The sequence below is a fragment of the Balaenoptera physalus genome, assembly GCF_965194825.1.
Source record: "Balaenoptera physalus genome assembly, contig: HAP1_SCAFFOLD_2777, whole genome shotgun sequence".
Lineage (NCBI taxonomy): Eukaryota > Metazoa > Chordata > Mammalia > Artiodactyla > Balaenopteridae > Balaenoptera > Balaenoptera physalus.
In genome coordinates this window covers 1-19,379 of record NW_028124048.1, presented here as the reverse complement: position 1 = coordinate 19,379, position 19,379 = coordinate 1, and the positions used below count along the sequence as shown (strand labels likewise).

At 43.7% G+C, this 19,379-nt stretch overlaps 2 long non-coding RNA genes across 4 annotated transcripts; one reads left to right on the top strand and one right to left on the bottom strand.

Moving 5' to 3' along the window:
• Positions 1–2,742: 2,742 nt before the first annotated feature.
• Positions 2,743–8,600, bottom strand: LOC309654323. Of its 2 annotated transcripts, none has more exons than XR_014260141.1 (3): positions 7,084–8,600; positions 6,697–6,806; positions 2,743–2,873 (listed from the first exon to the last, which is right to left on the bottom strand). It is a non-coding gene; the product is annotated as an uncharacterized lncRNA (long non-coding RNA). The 2 variants fall into 2 exon arrangements; XR_014260142.1 differs by lacking the exon at positions 2,743–2,873 and adding an exon at positions 4,388–4,522.
• On the top strand, positions 4,518–19,373 carry LOC309654322. 2 transcript variants are annotated; one of them, XR_014260139.1, is made up of 3 exons: positions 4,518–5,910; positions 8,608–8,709; positions 17,899–19,373. It is a non-coding gene; the product is annotated as an uncharacterized lncRNA (long non-coding RNA). The 2 variants fall into 2 exon arrangements; XR_014260140.1 differs by lacking the exon at positions 17,899–19,373 and adding an exon at positions 10,626–12,434.
• Positions 19,374–19,379: the final 6 nt, after the last annotated feature.

The window sequence follows — 19,379 nt, the reverse complement described above, 5'->3', positions numbered from 1 at the left end:
TTTGCTCACTAGGTCAGGGTTAGAAGTTTGGGCACAACATTTTCAGTCATTTCTCTCTCACTTCCTAATTTCTGTGTTGGCACCTCCGTACAAAAATGGTTTCTTCTAGCCCTTTTAGCAACTTTTTCGTGTTGTTGCTTCATCGGGCCACCTCTCCAAGGAACAGACCCGACTGGCTTTCCCCTTTGGGACCTGTGCTTTCGGGGGGTCCAGTAAGTTGCCTCTGTGTTTGGGGGCCAGCACCTGAGGGCTAGAGCAGGTGGTCCCAGGGACCAGTGGGCAAGCACGCAGCCAGCAAGTGGGCCCGGCAGGCCTGCCCACAGGGGCCCCCGCCTTGACACAGCCCTGCTTCTCCCCTGCCCTTCAGAGTTACCACAGAGGCTGGAGGAGTTCACAGGCAGTCCTCGCTTTATTGCATCTCACAGATCCTGTGTTTGCTTTTGACAAACTGAAGGTTTGTGGCAACCCTGCGTTGAGCAAGTCTGTGGGCGCCTTTTTCCAAGAGCATTTGCTCACTTCCTGTCTCTGTGTCACATTTGGTAATTCTCACAGTATTTCACACTTTGTCATTATTACTCTGTTATGGTGATCTGTGACCAGCGATCTTAGATGATCTAGCGGTCTTAGTCCCTACTACGACTGCCTGAAGGCTCAGATGATGGTTAACATGGTTTAGCAAGAAAATATTTTTTAATTAAGGTATGCGCACTTTTTCAACATAATGCTGTTGCGCGCTTAACAGATGACAGTGTAGTGTAAACATAACTTTTATGTGCACCGGGAAACCAGTAGCCTCGTGTGGCTCACTTTATCACAATATTCACTTTATTGCTGTGGTCTGTGTGTTGTTCCTGAGCACCGTCTGCAGGCTGAATCGTGACTCGTAAGGGTACTACTTTAAATGTCCATAAGTGCTGTGACTTATAAGATATAAACCTGTGAGATGCATCGCTGAATTCATAGCAGCCTTTTGACATTGTCTTACTAAACACACAACTGCTGGTGTGCTACGGATAAGAGGCAGTGTTGGCGTTGAAAGGGGGCTCCTCGTACTTGAAGCTCTTGAGACCCACATCTGTGACAGGCACCAGAGATGAGAGAGAGGAGGGGAGGGTGGCCTGGAGTCCACCAGGACCCATCACCTCCTTACCTGCCATGACGGTTGATGGGCACATATGCTCGACGGTGAACCCCAGCGCTTAGTACATATTTTTCTTATCAAATACAGTTTGCACATCAGTAGGTTCTTACGTTTGTGTTTGTTGTTCATTTAGGAAAGAAAGAGCAAGGCCTGGCCTCGTCACCTCATTTTCATGAGAACATGCACGTGTAAAGCCAACAAAGAGTGATAAAAGATATCTGCCCTCACCAGTTGCTGAATTTCAAGGGTCGATGGAGTCCAGGAGTCCAAAGAGGGGTCATGATCGTGGTTGTTGCTTTGAGCCCACCCCAGTCCACTGGGGAGACCCCATGTGTCTCCAGCAGAGGGGACAGCGTGTGCTGGATCCTGTGAGCCTGGGAAGGGTCTTAGTTCTGTTTTTGCTGTGATGGCTGCACATCTAGGGCGCCTCCTGGGGCTGCCTGGGAAAATGTGCTCTTGTGGGGATTTTTAGGTGTGTTCATACTTAAGGGCATTTGGAGATAGTCCGACCCTTTGAGGCACGCTGTGAAATGTTGAAATGTCGGGTTCTGTGTTGCAACTTGGCACATAGTATGTTGTGTCATTATAATTACAAATATATGTGTGTATGTGACGTATGTGTGTATATATACATGTATAGCTATATACATATGTGTGTATAGGTGTGTGTGTGTATATATTTATATCATTCGTAAATATAAAGGTGGTTCTTACTGTCTTACTATAGGTCTTAGATCAGGCTGTGGTAACAGAATACCATAGACTGAGTGGCTTAAACAACAAACATTTATTTCTCATGATTCTGGAGGCTGGGAAGTCCAAGGGCAAGTAGCTGGCAGATTCAGTTCCTGGTTAGGGCTCCCTTCCCGGTTTGCAGACAGCCGCCTTCTTCCTGTGTCCTCCCTTGGAGGAGAGCAGAGAGCAGAAGCAAGCTCTATGTCTCTACTGTAAGGGCACTAATCCCATCATGAGGGTCCCACCTTCATAACCTAATCACCTCCCAAAGGCCCTACCTCCAAATACCATCACAATGGGGATTAGGATTTCAACAGATTAATTTTGAGGGACACATAGCTCTATATTTGGATGCTATAAACAATATGAAATCATATTCCCAAGCACATATATCTGTCAAACAGCAAGCTGAGTTTTCCTTCAAGGTTTGTTTGCTACTTGTTTATTTATTTTGTGGTTGCTCTTAGGCAAGTAGTAGGAGACACCAAAGAATTTGAAAAAAAATGTATGAGAGAACTTAAAATTGAGAATTCAGCCCATTAACTTAATTTTTCTGCTTGCAATTTTGGATGACACGTACATCCTTTGAATTGTGGAGCGGAACACCTCCCAGGGTTTTACAGGAGCATATTTGAAAATGCATGAGGACCTGACATGGCCTTTTAAGAACCTGTGCTGTAATGGGACACATGGGAAGCCCACCTGGTGGCAGCATAAAGCCCATAAAGTGGCAAGCGTGTCCCCATAGGAAGGTGTCCCCAAGGACAGAGGGGAGGTGGTGTTTCTGGATGTCACCAGGGAGGATTGTGTGCTTATTTTAGCTCCCTCTCCTTCATGTGTCCCCACGTCAGTTGCTATTTTGACTGTGGGCATCTTCCTGCAGCTGGTGGCGTGCTGATTGCCAGACGCCCTCCCAGGGGAGTGAGCTGCCCGGTGCCACTGGTTCCTGTCGCTCTCTCCGCATCTCCTTGAGCACTGGACTCGGGGCTGTGAACTACTACAAAGATACAAGATCAGAGACCTGCTTATAACAACGCACAGTCCATTTTAGAGAAAAAATATACATAAGAAGTTCTCTTTGTTAAGAGAAGTGGAGGACAAAAAGTTGGCACAGTCAAATCGTACCTCGAAATGCGTTTAATATACCCTTATTTAGTGAAAGTGACCAACATTTACTTAGTAAAAGAATCCAGTATTTAGGAAAATACTCAGTGTTCTATGCATGTTATCCTAATGTGTAAAAATAGTACAAGAGTAATGGTTCAGGATCACAAAATCTCTGATAAATTACTTGACAAATAAAATGGGCCATTTTAGTACTCTTAAAATGGTCTGTTATTTATTCTTGATCCAAGCTTCCTGTACCCACCCCCAATTCCATATTAAAACGAAGCCTAGGCAGCCTCAGTGTGTCATTGCCAGCGGTCGGTCCTGCGCTCTTTCTGGAGGCGGCCGGGGGCCCAGGATCTTTGGGGGGGGGCCCTCTCCCTCAGCATCTTTGCTGCCTCATCTCCTATGGCACCTACGCCTGTTGTCCTGTCTCGTCTGCCTCTAGCCTTGGCTTCTGCTCGTGCCAGCCCGGTCGTTTGCTAATGGTTTTTCCATCAGCTTGCGTGGTCCTGGCATTGATGCTAGCAGAATGTCACCTCGGCTTGGGCACCAGTATTGTTAAGTGCCTATCTGGGGGCTGATGGAACTGGGTTGTCCCCACACTGTCACAGACCCACACAGATGTGCGTAGGTTTTCATAGTGCCGGTCAGTGGACACCTTCTAATAGGCATGTGATTTTTCTTATTTGGAGACATTTATTTTTTATAAATGTCCAAATAATTAAAATGATTACTATTTTTTTTAAAGATTGATTGATTGATTGATTGCTATGTTGGGTCTTCGTTTCTGTGCGCGGGCTTTCTCTAGTTGCGGGAAGCGGGGGCCACTCTTCATCGCGGTGCGCGGGCCTCTCACTGTCGCGGCCTCTCTTGTTGCGGAGCACAGGCTCCAGACGCGCAGGCTCAGTAATCGTGGCTCACGGGCCTAGTTGCTCCGCGGCATGTGGGATCTTCCCAGACCAGGGCTCGAACCCATGTCCCCTGCATTGGCAGGCAGATTCTCAACCACTGCGCCACCAGGGAGGCCCTAAAATGATGACTATTTTTAAATTGTTATCATTATTACTATTATTGCTGTGACTAAACCAACCCACGATGGTTGAGAATGATCTACAGTCGTCGTTTTAACCAGGCGTTTGGCACGAATTGAGGCGGGAGAGAGGTCCCTGAGGAGGAAGGGAGGCAGTCAGGGAAGCCTCCTGGGACCGGGATGCCCTCTGAGCCGAATCCTGGAAGGTGTCTTGAGGCTTGTTGGGAGAGCGTGGAGGAAGTGCCTGTGGCCCTAGGAAAATATCTTCAAGAACCTCCTTTCTTGCTCTAGGCATCCAGGGAGAGAAAGACGAGAGAAAGTAGCCAGAGAGAAGGTTGGGTCTGGCGAAACCTCATCCCTAGAGTCGGTAAGGGGGGACTCTCGGAGGCCTGGTGAGGGGACGAGACTCTGGTCAATACTCTGAACCCAGAGGCACCTGACACTGTGGTAGTTGGGTGCCGTTGGTCCTCCGTGTCCACGGGTCCTGCATCCCTGGATTCAACCAACTGCAGATCAAAGATATTGGGGAAGAAAAATTCCAGAAAGTTCCAAAAAGCGAAACTTGAATTTGCTGCATACCGGCAACTATTTACAAAGCATTTACATTTTATTAGGTATTATAAGTCATCTAGAAATGAGTTAAAGTATACCAGAGGATGTGCATAGATTATATGCAACTACTATACCACATTTTTCTGTTTTCTAAATTTAATTTTTAAAATTTTTAATTAAAGTATAGTTGATTTACAATGTATTAATTTCTGCTGTACAGCAAACTGATTCAGTTATACATATATATATGTACACATTCTTTTTTTAATATTCTTTTCCATGATGGTTTATCACAGGATACTGGATATAGTTCCCTGTGCTATACAGTAGGACCTTGTTGTTTATCCATTCTATATATAATAGTTTGCATCTGCTAACCTCAAACTCCGAACCCTTCCCTCCCCTTTGGCAACCACAAGTACGTTCTCTATGTCTATGAGTCTGTTTCTATTTCGTAGATAAGTTCATTTGTGTCATATTTTAGATTCCCCATATAAGTGATATCATATGGTATTTGTCTTTCTCTTTCTGACTTACTTCACTCAGTATGATAATCTCTAGGTCCATCCATGTTGCTGCAAATGGCATTATTTCATTCTTTTTTATGGCTGAGTAGTATTCCATTGTATATATGTACCACATCTGTTACTGCACCACTTTCCATAAGGCATTTGAGCATCCATGGATTTTGATATCCAAGGGGGTCAGAACCAATCCCCTTCAGATACGAAGGGCCGACTGTAACGTGACTACAACTCACCGAAATGTCCGTTCCCTCTGGGCACCTCCACTGCACCTCCTGTCAGACCTGTCTTTTGAAACATTAAGATAAAAGCCTGTCTTTCTCTGCCGTAATCTCCCCTCCAGATGCAATTGGTCTAGAGTTAGTGACAGAGTCCTGTCAGAGTTTTTGCGTAGAGATAATCATCTGAAAGTCCAGTGAAAGTTTATTTTTGACCAGGAAGGCATGCTTTAGAAGGATGGAGAGAGCCCTGGAGAGACTGGACAAGCCCACTGGGCCTGACCTTGAGCTGGGCGCCTCTTCCTGCTGCACTAAAACCATATCGATTCTTCCAGTGCCCCGTTCTCCTCTGGAATCTTCTCCGCTTTTATACAGGTTTGACTAGTTTAATTAAACTTCAACCTGTCACTTAGTTTGGACCCTTGCCTCACTGTGGGCTTGCTCTTTTGGTTTTTTTTCCCCAAGTTATCATGGGTGCACTGAAGCTGATATATTGTTTTGTTTTCCTGCCGATGCTATATTCTGAAGTTTTATTATCTAGTGACCAAGGTTTCCCTTTGTCTTTAGACAAACCAGATTCCAAGAATGAAAGTGTTTCAGGTACGGGACTTTCCAACTCCTTCTTGGTCCGTGGGCTCACGATCTCTGCTGGAGCTTTTCTTCTTTCTCGCCCCCTGGTAGTAGAGCCCCAAGGGGATCCCTCTGTACATGCGAGGTTGAGGCCCCCAGCTCTAGAGGGTACCAGGGGCTGTATACCAAGGACACAGGAATGCTCTCTGAAGAGAAAGAGAGACGAGTATGTCCTCTCCTGCCCTTGTCTCTTGGCTTCTTTTGGTTTTCTTGGCCTTTTTTCTTCTTGAAATAAGTTCATTTTCCCTTCCTTTGCAGCCAGTGTGGAAAGAGGGTCTCCTTCCTAAAGCAGGCACTTCCTCCCCAGTTTAGTACCTGCAGGAGGCTCAGGAGAAAGACAGGCTAACATTGCTCTAGCCCTGTTCCCAAGACTCCAGGGCTTTTTAATAATAAGCAGATTTTTGGGGGAGGAAGGAAGGCAAATAAATTTTTTTGGCACAAAAAAACAGTCTCCTTAAATCCAATAGTCGGTCTGTGTTAACCACAACCGTCTTTGTGGCTTCAAGTCATGAGTTCACGGCTGTCTGAAGTTCACCGAGCGGCGGTAACGATGTTTTTTCGCTTTGTGGGAACTTCAAATGGTCAACTGCCCTCCACCCCCTCCTCCGCCTCCTCCCCACGGGCTCACTTCCTTGTAAATTGCCTCTGCCTGGGCTTCTGGAGATGAACCCCGTTCTCTCTACAGGAGGTAAAAGAGGCTCTGATAGCACGCCTCCCATATGCTTCCAAAACCTGGCTACTGACACCAGCTCTGACCTTTAGGATGCTGGCGCGTTGCTGGCTGCTTCCTAGCTCAGGGCCTCTTGTACTTGAGTGAACTCTTTCCTAGGACGATGTTTTCCAAAGGTGATAGAAGCCAGTACTGCCTAGACATCGGGAAGAGAGAGGAAGAGGTGCCTCATTAGCCCCTAAAACAAAGACTTCCCAAAGCCCCTCTGTGTTAACCGCTAACCAACTAAGCATTAACTGACTAACAGACCTAGGGCTTCCCTCTCTCGTCCGGGATCTCAGGCTGGAGCCTCGCTCATGTATGGGGCCCCTCTCCCAGGCTGGGTCATTGCAGTGCCACACAGGCAGCTGGCCTTTTGAGGGTGAGGAATGAGTGTACTTCCAGGGAAGTCATGCTGTGTGCAGATTACTCACAGTTAGGAAAATCACACCGGGAAGTGCATCCTTCCCTCTGTCCCTACTCTGTTGTACTTCCAGCACGGGTGCGGTTTTCCCTCTTTTCCCCAGCCTTTGAGGGAGGTGAATGTGACGATTTTCTCTGCCTGGAATTAATGGCGCAGACCAGGTTCTAGCCCAGCCCCTCACTCCTGACGCCCTAAACGGGTTACTCTGGTCTCGACTTCTTTACCCAGCCTCTCTCTTTTTCTAAGGACCTGGGCCTTTGTCACCTCCCTCTCGTTGTACACATCCAACTCCTCGATGAGTTACAACCTACCCTCCTCTGTCTTTTCGAGTCTTCCTTTGTTACAAGGCTTCTTTCCCAAAGCCCCTTGTTTGGGTCTGATGTAAATTTGTGTCGTAGAAAGAACTCATATTTACTCAAGATAGCTCAGCTTTTAGACCAAATGTCAAATTTCATCACCAGAGAAAAATCAGAGCTTTGGAGAACGATCACATAGAAATGATTTTATTCACTGAGTTTGAGATGAAGGAAAGAATGTATTTGTTTGTTTGTTTGTTTTTGCTTTTCTTTTTTTAAAATTCTGTTATTTTATTGAAGTATAGTTGATTTACAATGTTGTGTTAGTTTCAGGTGGACGGCAAAGTGATTCGGTTTATATATATAAACTGAATTTATATATATAAATATATATAATTTATATAAATATATATAACACACACACATATATATATATTCTTTTTCAAATTCTTTTCCCTTATAGGTTATTACAAGATATTGAGTGTAGTTCCCTGTGCTATACAGTAGGTCTGTGTTGGTTATCTATTTTACATGTACTAGTGTGTATATGTTAATCCCAAATTCCCAATTTATTGGGAAAATTCCCTCTCCCTCTTTCCCCTTTGGTAACCATAAGTTTGTTTTCTATGTCTGTGAGTCTTCTGTTTTGTAAATAAGTTAATTTGTATCGTTTTTTAGGATTACACATGTAAGTAAGTTACATCACATGATATTTGTCTTTCTCGGGTTTACTTCACTTAATATGATAATCTCTAGGTCCATCCATGTTGCTGCAAATGGCATTATTTCATTCTTGTTTATGGCTGAGTAGTATTCCATTGTATATATGTACCACATCTTCTTTATCTATTCATCTGTTGATGGACATTTAGGTTACTTCCATGTCTTGGCTATTGTAAATAGTGCTGCTTTGAACATTGGGGTGCATGTATCTTTTCGAATTAGAGTTTTCTCTGGATATGTGCCCAGGAGTGGGATCGCTGGATCATATGATAACTCTATAAAAAATGTATTTTTAATTGAGTATTTTTTATAAGAGGTTTAAAAAGATATTCTAACCACTGCCTATAATTTGTGGTCACCGATGTAAGATGATTAATTGAAAGGGAAAAAGCTCTTTAGAAGCAGATGAATCACAGCCATGTATCTTGCCTTGCTCATACATGTGGCTGTCTTATATTGTTTGCTGTTTTCTTTCTCAGATTTCTGAGTAGAAATTTTTCTTTCTCCTTTTGCAGGAAGAGTTGGAGTAGATGAGCTAGAAGACTGGGAGAGCTGAGACAGGGAGAGTTTTGAAGTCCTTCTCTGTCAGAAGCCATGATTTAAACATCAGCATTACGGTAAGTATTTAGAAAAAAATGTAACTGTTCTGTGGTTGACACATCATTGGTTTTGGTTGCAATTCTGAGAACAGGTTAAAGGACGTTGTGAAGGATGAGTTTGTTTAAATCACTTTCAACAAACCAGAGGTCTGAGAAAATTAAAAGTTCCTCAGTGATAAGTTATGGGACCACCAACATCCAGAGGGGAGAGCCATCTGACAAGTTGGAAAAATCTTTCTGTCTCCTTAGTAGCCACGTGTTCCAATGTGTGAAAGCAAAGCAAAGCTTAATACACTGGGGTTTTCTTTTTGAACTGAGCTGTGGTCATGACAGAGCTTTCAGGGACTCCAAGTTAGACTTTTTAGAGGAGGGCAGAGCCAGGCACGGAAGGGAACAGAAACACCTTTCTAGGGACCGTGCTATCTGCCCTGCCACTCTGGGGCAGGATTTCTCAAAGTGTGTTCCATGGAACACACTTCTCTAGACTGTTAATGCAGTGGAGGCAGGGCTATGAAGATGGGTCTGTGCTCCACTGAGTGTGAGAAACGTTAAAGTTAACCTTCCTTCCTGAAGGTTCTCAGAAGCGGATGAGCCTCATGTCTCTCCACAGACGTGTGTAGTCGGCAGGGCTCACCAGAGGCCTGTGGAACTCTTCTTAGAGGGCATCCTAAGCCCTGTGTTCATTTGTTCATTAAGTATTTGTTAACACCTGCCCCGCTCGTGTTAGATGCTAAAAGTACAGCGATAAAGAGGTTGATGCTTGTGTCTAGATAGAAAATATGGTAAGAAGCAAGTGAGAGCAATTATTGATAGGCACAACAGCCAGAGGTTTAAGAGAATGGTCTCAGGAGTGATGGGCCCTGAGTTTGAATCCTGAGTCTGCCACTTATAAACTGCATGACTTTGAACAGGACACTTAACCTCTCGTTCAATTTCAATATCTGTGAAATTGTGTCAATAGCATCTACCTAGTAAGGTTGTTGTGAGGATTAAAATGATGCATTCACGCTGGCAAATACTAAACCTTATGCAAATGTGAGCAAATCTGTACTTAGAACAATAATGACTGAGTGCGTTGAAGGTGTGTGAGGGCTGACTCGGGAGGAGGTAGCGGTGGATGGGAACTTTGAATAGGGCAGTCCGGCACTGCCCTGAAGTACAGACCTGGAAAGATGAGCGATACTGAGCTGTGGAGATGGTATAGGGAGAGAATACAGAGGCAAACACAATTGCACACGGGTATGTCTCATGCAGAGAAATTTGGAAATTTGTTACGCAAACAAATTTGGAATTTGAGAAATTCCAATACCTCTTTAAGATAAAAAAACAAAAAAACTAGGGACTTCCCTGGTGGTCCAGTGGCTAAGACTCTGCGCTCCCAATGCAGGGGGACTGGGTTCGATCCCTGGTCAGGGAACTAGATCCCACATGCCACAACTAAAGATCCTGCATGCTGCAACTAAGACCCAGCACAGCCAAAATAAATAAATAAGTAAATAAATAAATGAAACAACAACAAACTAGGAATCGAAGGAAACGTCTTCAGCCTAAAAAGAGCACCTGTGAAAACCCCACAGCTAACATCATACTTAATTGTGGACCGAAAGCTTTCCCCCTAAGATCAGGATCAAGACGAGGATGCCCGCCCTCATTACCTCTACTCAGTATTCTCCTGGGAGGTCTAGCCAGGGCAGTTAGTGAAGAATACGAAAGGCTTCTGGATTGGAGAGAACGAAGTGAAACTGTCTCTGCTTGCAGGTGACATGGTCTCGGGTATGGAAACCCCTAAGGAATCCACTAAATTATTAGGACTAATAGACACGTTCAGAAAGGTTGCAGGATACAAGATCAATATACAAATATCAACTGTAATGCTGTACACTTAGAACAAACAATCTGAAATGAAATTAAGAAAATAATTCCTTTTACAATAGCACGAAACAGAGTGAAACACAAGCATACCTCGGAGATATCGCGGGTTTGGTTCCAGACCCCCGCAGTAAAGTGAGTATCACGATAAAGCGGGTCACACAAATATTTTGGGTTCCCGGTGCATATACAAGTTATGTTTACACTGTCTGTAGTCTATTAAGTATGCAGTGGCATTAGGTCTAAAGGAACAATGTACATGCCTTAATTAAAAAATGCTTTACTGCTAAAAAGTACCATCATCTGAGCCTTCAGCAAGTCATAATCTTTTCTCAATAGTAACATTAAAGATCACTGATCACAGATCACAATAACAAACGGAACAATGAAAAAGTTTGAAATATTGTGAGAATTACAAAATGTGACACAGAGACACAAAGTGAGCAAATGCTGTTGGAAAAATGGCGACAGTAGACTTGCTCAACACAGGGTTGCCAACAAACCTTCACTTCGTATGAAAGGCAATATCTGCAAAGTGCAATAAAGTGAAGCACAATAGAACAAGGTGTGCCTGTACTTAGGAATAAATGTAGTTAAATAAGTATAAAACATGCTCTTAAAACTGTAAAATGTTGAACAAAATTAAAGAAAATGCCAAATAAATGGAAGAACATCTCATGTTCACGAATCAGAAAACTTACTATCATTAAAATGGCAATACTCCCTAAATTGATATATAGATTCAATGCAGTCTCTCTCCAAATCTCAGATGGATTCCTTGTAGAAATCGACAAACTGACCCTAAAATTCATATAGAAATTCAAGGGAGCCAGAATACCCAGAACAATCTTAAAAAAGAGCAGACTTGGAAGACTCACCCTTCCTGATTTCAAAACTTAATACAGTAATTAAGACAGTGGTTCTGGCATAAGGATAGACATATAGATTTTTGGAATAGAATTGATAGACCAGAAATAAACTCCTACATTTATGGTAATTGATTTTTGACAAACGTGCCAAGACAATTCACTGGCAAATAGTCTCTTCAACAAATGTTCTAGGACAACTGGATATCAACATGCAAAAGAATGAAGTTGGATCCCACCTTACACTATATACAAAAATTAACTCAAAATGGATCAAAGGCTTAAATATAAGAGCTAAAACTGTAACACTCTTAGAAGACAACGTGGGTGTTCATCTTCATGACCTTGGGTTATGCAGTGATTTTTCAAGGTATAACACCAAAAGTACAAGTGACAACAGAAAAATAAATTGGACTTCAACAAAATTAAATAATTTTGTGGGGCTTCCCTGGTGGCGCAGTGGTTGAGAATCTGCCTGCCAATGCAGGGGACACGGGTTCGAGCCCTGGTCTGGGAAGATCCCACATGCCGCGGAGCAGCTAGGCCTGTGAGCCACAACTACTGAGCCTGCGCGTCTGGAGCCTGTGCTCCGCAACAAGAGAGGCCGCGACAGTGAGAGGCCCGTGCACCGCGATGAAGAGTGGCCCCCGCTTGCCGCAGCTGGAGAAAGCCCTCGCACAGAAACGAAGACCCAACACAGCCAAAAATAAATAAATAAATATAAATTTAAAAAAATAAAAAAAAATTGCGTATTAAAAGACACCAATAAGAGAGTGAAAAGACAACCTACAGAATGAGAAAAAATATTTGCAAATCATGTATTCTAGACTTGTATCTAGACTATATAAGACCTCTGACAACTCAATAATAAAAAGATAACCTCGGGCTTCCCTGGTGGCACAGTGGTTAAGAATCCGCCTGCCAGTGCAGGGGACACGGGTTCAAGCCCTGGTCCAGGAAGATCCCACATGCCGCAGAGCAACTAAGCCCGTGTGCCACAACTACTGAGCCTGCTCACCTAGAGCCCTGCTCCGCAACAAGAGAAGCCACCACAATAAGAAGCCCACACACTGCAACAAGAGTAGCCCCCTCTCGCCACAACTAGAGAAAGCCTGCGCGCAGCAATGAAGACCCAACACAGCCAAAAATAAACTAAATAAAAAATAAATGAATTTATTTAAAAAAATAATAAAATATAACCTAATTCAAAAATAAGTAAAGATCTGAAATAGGCAAAGAAGATATGTAAATGGCCAATAAGCACATTAGAAGATTTTCAACATCACCAGCCATCATGGAAATGCAAATCAAACCCACAGTGAGATAGCACTTCATAACCCTCTACGAAAGATAGATAGTAACAAGTGTTGGTGAGGATATGGAGAAATTCGAACTCTCATACACGGCTGGTAGGAACGCAGACTCTTTCCCAAGCAGCTGCTTTGGAAAACAGTTGGGCAGTTCCTAACATAGTTAAACATAGAGTTTACCTTATGACCTGGCATGTCCACTCCTAGGTGTACACCCAAGAGAAATGAAAACATTTTTCTATATAAAAACTTTTCATAGCAGTTTTATTTTTTTTAATTTTATTGAAGTCTAGTTGATTAACAATGTTGTGTTAATTTCTGCTGTAAAGAAAGGTGATTCGGTTATACATATATATATTCTTTTTCATATTCTTTTCCAGGATGGTTTGTCACAGAATATTGAATATAGTTCCCTGTGCTGTACAGTAGGACCTTGTTGTTTATCCATCCTATATATAACAGTTTGCATCTCCTAGCAGTATTATTTACAGTTGCCAAAGAATAGAAACAACCCGAATGTCTATTAACTGGTGAACAAATAAAACATTGTATATTCATATGATAGGATGTTACTTGATTATAAAGAGGAATGGAATACTGATACACCCTGCAGCATAGGTGAATATTGGAAACATGCTTGCTGAAAGAAGCCAGACACAAATGACCATGTACTGTATGATTCCATTTATATGAAATTTCCAGAACAGGCAAATCTACAGAGACATAAAGTAGATTAATGTTTGCCTAGGACTGGATTGTTTAAGGGGAAATTGAGAATGACTGCTGATGGGTGTGTGGTTTCCTTTGGGGGTGATGAAAATGTCTAAAACTGATTTGATAATGGTCGTACAGCTCCATGGATATACTACAAGCCATTGACGTGTACACTTTAAATTGGTGAGTTGCATGGCGTATGAATTATATATCAATAAAGCTGTTGTATATCATAAGAGAAAGGGATGTGTCTTGGAGGTACGGCTGTCAGCACTCGGTGATGGATGAGATTCGGGGAGTGAGGACAAGGGGGGCAGGAGGCATGACTCCCAAATTCTGGCAACTTCTGAGGAGAGGAAAGACTGGGGGAGGAGGGATTTCTTGGTTTCATTTTTCTTTTCTGTTCTTTGTTTATTTGTTTTTTAATGAGGAGGGCCAGCTTTGAGAATTGAGAGTTCTGTCGTGGACATATTAAGTTTGAGGTACCTGTTGAACATCCAAATAGAGGTGTTCAGTCGACAGTTGAATGTGAGGCTGGAACTCTGAGGAGTGGTTCTGACTGGAGATAGAATGTAGGTAGTAGATAAATCCATGGAGAGGATAACCGAGAGAGGAGAGGGAGATTGTTAATGAGGCTCGGGTGGGGGTGGGGTGGAGGACAGGCAGCCGGGCAGGAAGGGGGAGAGCGCGGGGTCCCCAAGCTCGGGTGGCCTTGACGAGGGTAGCTCGGTAGTGGGAACCCCAGGCCAGAGTGGATTGAGGAGGGCTATGCATAAGAGCAGTACAGGCAGTGAGGCAAGTGTTTCTAGTGAGGCCGATGCTCATAGCAGCACTATTTACAGTAGCCAAGACGTGGAAACAACCTAAGTGTCCATCGACAGATGAATGGAATATTACTCAGCCATAAAAAAGAATGAAGTGGGCTTCCCTGGTGGCGCAGTGGTTGAGAGTCTGCCTGCCAATGCAAGGCACACGGGTTCGAGCCCTGGTCTGGGAAGATCCCACATGCCGCGGAGCGACTGGGCCCGTGAGCCACAACTACTGAGCCTGCGCGTCTGGAGCCTGTGCTCCGCAACAAGAGAGGCCGCGATAGTGAGAGGCCCGCGCACCGCGATGAAGAGTGGCCCCCACTTGCCACAACTAGAGAAAGCCCTCGCACAGAAACGAAGACCCAACACAGTCATAAATAAATAAATAAATAAATAAAAATTTAAAGTGTTTCAGCAAAACATGAGACAAAACAAACACAGCAAAATTAAATGTCTTCAATATAGACGATGGTGTATGGGTGAGATCACTTTAAAAACAAAAAAGAAGTAACGCCATTGGCAGCAGCATGGATGGACCTAGAGATGATCAGACTAAGTGAGGTAAGTCAGACAGAGAAAGACAGATACCATATGATATTGCTTATGATACAAACAAACTTATTTACAAAACAGAAACAGACTCACAAACTTAGAGAACAAACTTACGGTTACCTGGGGGAAGGGTGGGAGGTGAGGGATAGACTGGGAGTTTGGGATTGACATGTACACACGGCTACGTTTAAAATAGATAACTAATAAGAACCTGTTGTATAGCACAGGGAGCTCTGCTCGATACTCTGTAATAACCTAAATGGGAAAAGAATTTGAAAAGCAATAGATAACAAGTATATGCGTAACTGAATCACTCTGCTGTACACCTGAAACTAACACAACATTGTTAATCAACTATATTCTAAAATAAAATAAAATGGGGGCTTCCCTGGTGGCGCAGTGGTTGAGAATCTGCCTGCCAGTGCAGGGGACACGGGTTCGAGCCCTGGTCTGGGAAGATCCCACATGCCACGGAGCAACTGGGCCCGTGAGCCACAACTACTGAGCCTGCGCGTCTGGAGCCTGTGCTCCGCAACAAGAGAGGCCGTGATAGTGAGAGGCCCGCGCACCGCGATGAAGAGTGGCCCCCGCTTGCCGCAACTGGAGAGAGCCCTCGCACAGAAACGAAGACCCAATGCAGCCATAAATAAATAAATAAATAAATAAAAATTTAAAGTGTTTCAGCAAAACATGAGACAAAACAAACACAGCAAAATTAAATGTCTTCAATATAGACGATGGTGTATGGGTGAGATCACTTAAAAAACAAAAAAGAAGTAACGCCATTGGCAGCAGCATGGATGGACCTAGAGATGATCAGACTAAGTGAGGTAAGTCAGACAGAGAAAGACAGATACCATATGATATCGTTTATATGTGGAACCTTTAAAAATGATACAAAGGCACTTAGTTACAAAACAGAAACAGACTCACAGACATAGAAAACAAACTTGTGGGCTTCCCTGGTGGCGCAGTGGTTAAGAATCCGCCTGCCAACGCAGGGGACGCGGGTTCGAGCCCTGGTCTGGGAAGATCCCACATGCTGAGGAGCAGCTAAGCCCGTGCGCCACAACTACTGAGCCCGCAAGGCACAACTACTGAAGCCCACATGCCACAAGTACTGAAGCCCGCGTGCCTAGAGCCCGTGCTCCGCAACTAGAGAAGCCACCGCAATGAGAAGCCCGCGCAACTCAATGAAGAGTAGCCCTCCGCTCGACACAGCTAGAGAAAGCCTGTGTGCAGCAATGAAGACCCAAAGTGGCCATAAATTAATTAGTTAATTAATTAATTAATTAAAACAAACTTATGATTACCAAAGGGGAAAGGTGGAGGGAAGGGATAAATTAGGAGTTTGGGATTAACATATACACACTGCTATATATAAAATAGATTACCAACAAGGACCTACTGTATAGCACAGGAAACTATATTCAATATCTTGTAACAACCTATAATGGAAAAGAATCTGAAAAAGAATACAAATATTTATATATAAAACACTGAATCACTTGGCTATACACCAAAAAACTAACACAACATTGTAAACTAACTATACTTCAATAAAAAGTTTTTAAAATTAAAGATAAATAAATAAAATCTTCATTTGAAATCAGATTAAAGAGAAAAGACATTCCACAGGCTTTTAATGTTATTTATTTATTTATTTATGGCTGTGTTGGGTCTTCGCTTCTGTGCGAGGGCTTTCTCTAATTGCGGCAAGTGGGGGCCACTCTTCATCGCGGTGCGTGGGCCTCTCAGTATCGTGGCCTCTCTTGTTGCGGAGCACAGGCTCCAGACGCGCAGGCTCAGTAATTGTGGCTCACGGGCCTAGTTGCTCCGCGGCATGTGGGATCTTCCCAGACCAGGGCTCGAACCCGTGTCCCCTGCATTGGCAGGCAGACTCCCAACCACTGCGCCACCAGGGAAGCCCTCCACAGGCTTTTAGATGCGGTGCAGGTCTCTCTGAAGTGAAGTCCTGCCTGTACCTACATCACTGCCTTGCATCTCTTCGGACATCAGTGGATCCCAGCACTGGGGCCCCGAGACGACAGCGGGTGCTTGAAGCGAGGTGGAGGGAACAGGGGTGACTTTCTCAAAAGGCACACATACAAACGCTCGAGGTGGATGCGTTTCATAAGCCTCGAAGGTGCGATGACTGTGGGTCTTACCATTTGCATCAGTGCATTCTTTCCCCCATGCTTCTTTATTCATTTAGATTGTGTGAAAATGGCTCTTTAAGACACATGGTCCTTCAAGTAACAACCTTCTGTTGAGAGCTTGGACTGCTCCTTAGGCTATAAAGTGCATTGGATGTTTTGGGTAAACATCATGAGAGCATGATTAAAGACTGCACATTTTGGATGAGCCCAAGTGGTGTTTGTTTTCTCTTTTACAAGGGGTGTGTGTGTGTGTGCACACACGCATGTGTGCGTGCCTACACACTTGAGTGAGTCAGATTTTTAAAGTTGTATCTGACTGTTGTCAGCTCACATTTCTGCCTTTTCTTATGTGGAATGTAAGTGGGCTATCGTAAAACCTTATTTTTAAAACTCAGTGTATTCTAACTGGCTTGGCATGATGTTAGAAAACATCCTGATTTTTCAAGCCCTGCTTAGAGCCTTCTTGTAAAGACTTTTTTTTTTCTTGTATATGTGGTTTGAAAAATTATTTTTGTGTGTTTATTGTTGTTTGGTTGTGTTTCCTTGTACATGTAGGGAGCATGTGTTCGGGGATTTTGAGGGAAGAATTTTTCTGTATTACTTTCGTGAAAACATTCTTATTCTGAAAGAAGCATCTTTGTTCTGGAGCACAGATCCACAAGGTTTTTAATTTATTATTATGAGAAAATGCTATTAGAAGTGTATCCTACTTGAGGAGATGACGGACTTCAAAGAAGCCCTGACTTCAGAATCTGTTTTTTTCAGCTGTCCTCTGCCCTAGGTTTAGAGATTTTTACTAACTTCTGGCAACTTCCAGTCATGGGAGAATTAGAGTCTGGTTATCTGGGAGGAATCATTTGAACATTAACCCGTCGTTTCGCCTATAAGGCCGTGCTAAAGGGCACTTTTGATATCTTGATCTTAAAAGAGCAAGAGAAGGTGGTCGAAAGGGAAAGGTATCATGTGCTCTGCTCAACGTCGGCCCCTTGAAAGAAGCCTGCCTCTGTCTCTCATCATGATCCGGTCGCAAGGTTAGTTTACAGTATCTGCTAATCGTTTTCAGAGACTCGGGCTGTATTTAGCAGGTGCTACTGACAGCATTTCACATCCTTCCATGGTGGAAAACTGATTCAATTTTCTCTGCTCCAGGGTGGGTCTGTGCATATTACTTTGTTTCTCAAAATCATTTTGTTTGCCTTGGGCTGCAGCCAGGCCTCTCAGGTGGGTGCTGCGTGCTGTGCCACAAACCTCAGGCCCCAGAGCCTGAACTTTGCTTTGTCTGTCAGATCGAGGGGAGTGTGTATGAAGCAGGCGTATGGCCTTTGGGAGACTCCAGGGGGCAAAAAAAAGAGTGATGTTCATGAGCCTGTATTAGACAGAGCCTTTGGGCAGATTTCTTTGAGATGTGGGAATCTAGGTGACAGGAAGAGAGAAGAGAAGTAGACGAGTAAGAGACTTCTGGGCGTTCTGAAATAACTCCGTTTGGCTGCACTTAGAAGCCTGGAGAGCATGTCATGGGCCGGTGGGAGCCCCATGCTGTTTTGTTGGTGCGTGTGTGTGGGGGTCTGTGCTTTTGGATGTTGATAATGTACTTAGGGCATTTCAACTAACAATGCCACTAGTTTCACCATTTAAGTAAAAACTAGGGTTTTTTTTTTTTTTTTTTAAACTGCTATCCTACTACCAAAACCCTAGTACTGTCTGGCTGTCTAACTAGGAAAAACAAACAAGCCCTTAAAAATCCTCAAGGAATCTTTCTTTGTGATCTTTTATTCAATCCAGTTGAAGATGGAGGTCTTATTTAAAATAAAATTTACCATCGAACAGGAAACAGTAACCGTGGAAGAATATAAATACACCTTTGGACTTCTCTGTTCCTTACCTGCTCCCAAACAGACACACACACACACACACACAAACATACACAGACACACACACACACACACACACACACACCATATATTTTGATAAAAAATAGGTAGCAAATGTCTTGAAGGGCAAACAGAAGGTACAGCGCAATCAAGTAAGAGGTTGAATCGAAATTGGAACAAGTCTTGACTTTTCATTTCACTTTCGTTTGGATACTTTTACTAACTCTCTGTGCTGGGTTTAAGACTTTTCAAACATTCTTTGGCCCTGAGAGGGAGTTGTATAACCATAAAACTGGAGAATCCTGGCCCTAGAATAAATGTTCCTTTAAAAACCCCAAGGACAGAAAATTGAACACAGCTGTGCAAGAGAAAAAGTGGAGGGAAAAAAGCGCCAAGCCGAGTGATGGTTCAGGGCTGTGGGCGCCCTGACCAAGTTTCCCAGTGCGCCTGGGGCTATGGTTTCTTGATGGGGGCTGAGGAGCTTCAGTGTTCTTTTTGCAAGTTTCAGGAAAAGGTCAAGACCTTCCTTCAGAGCGGT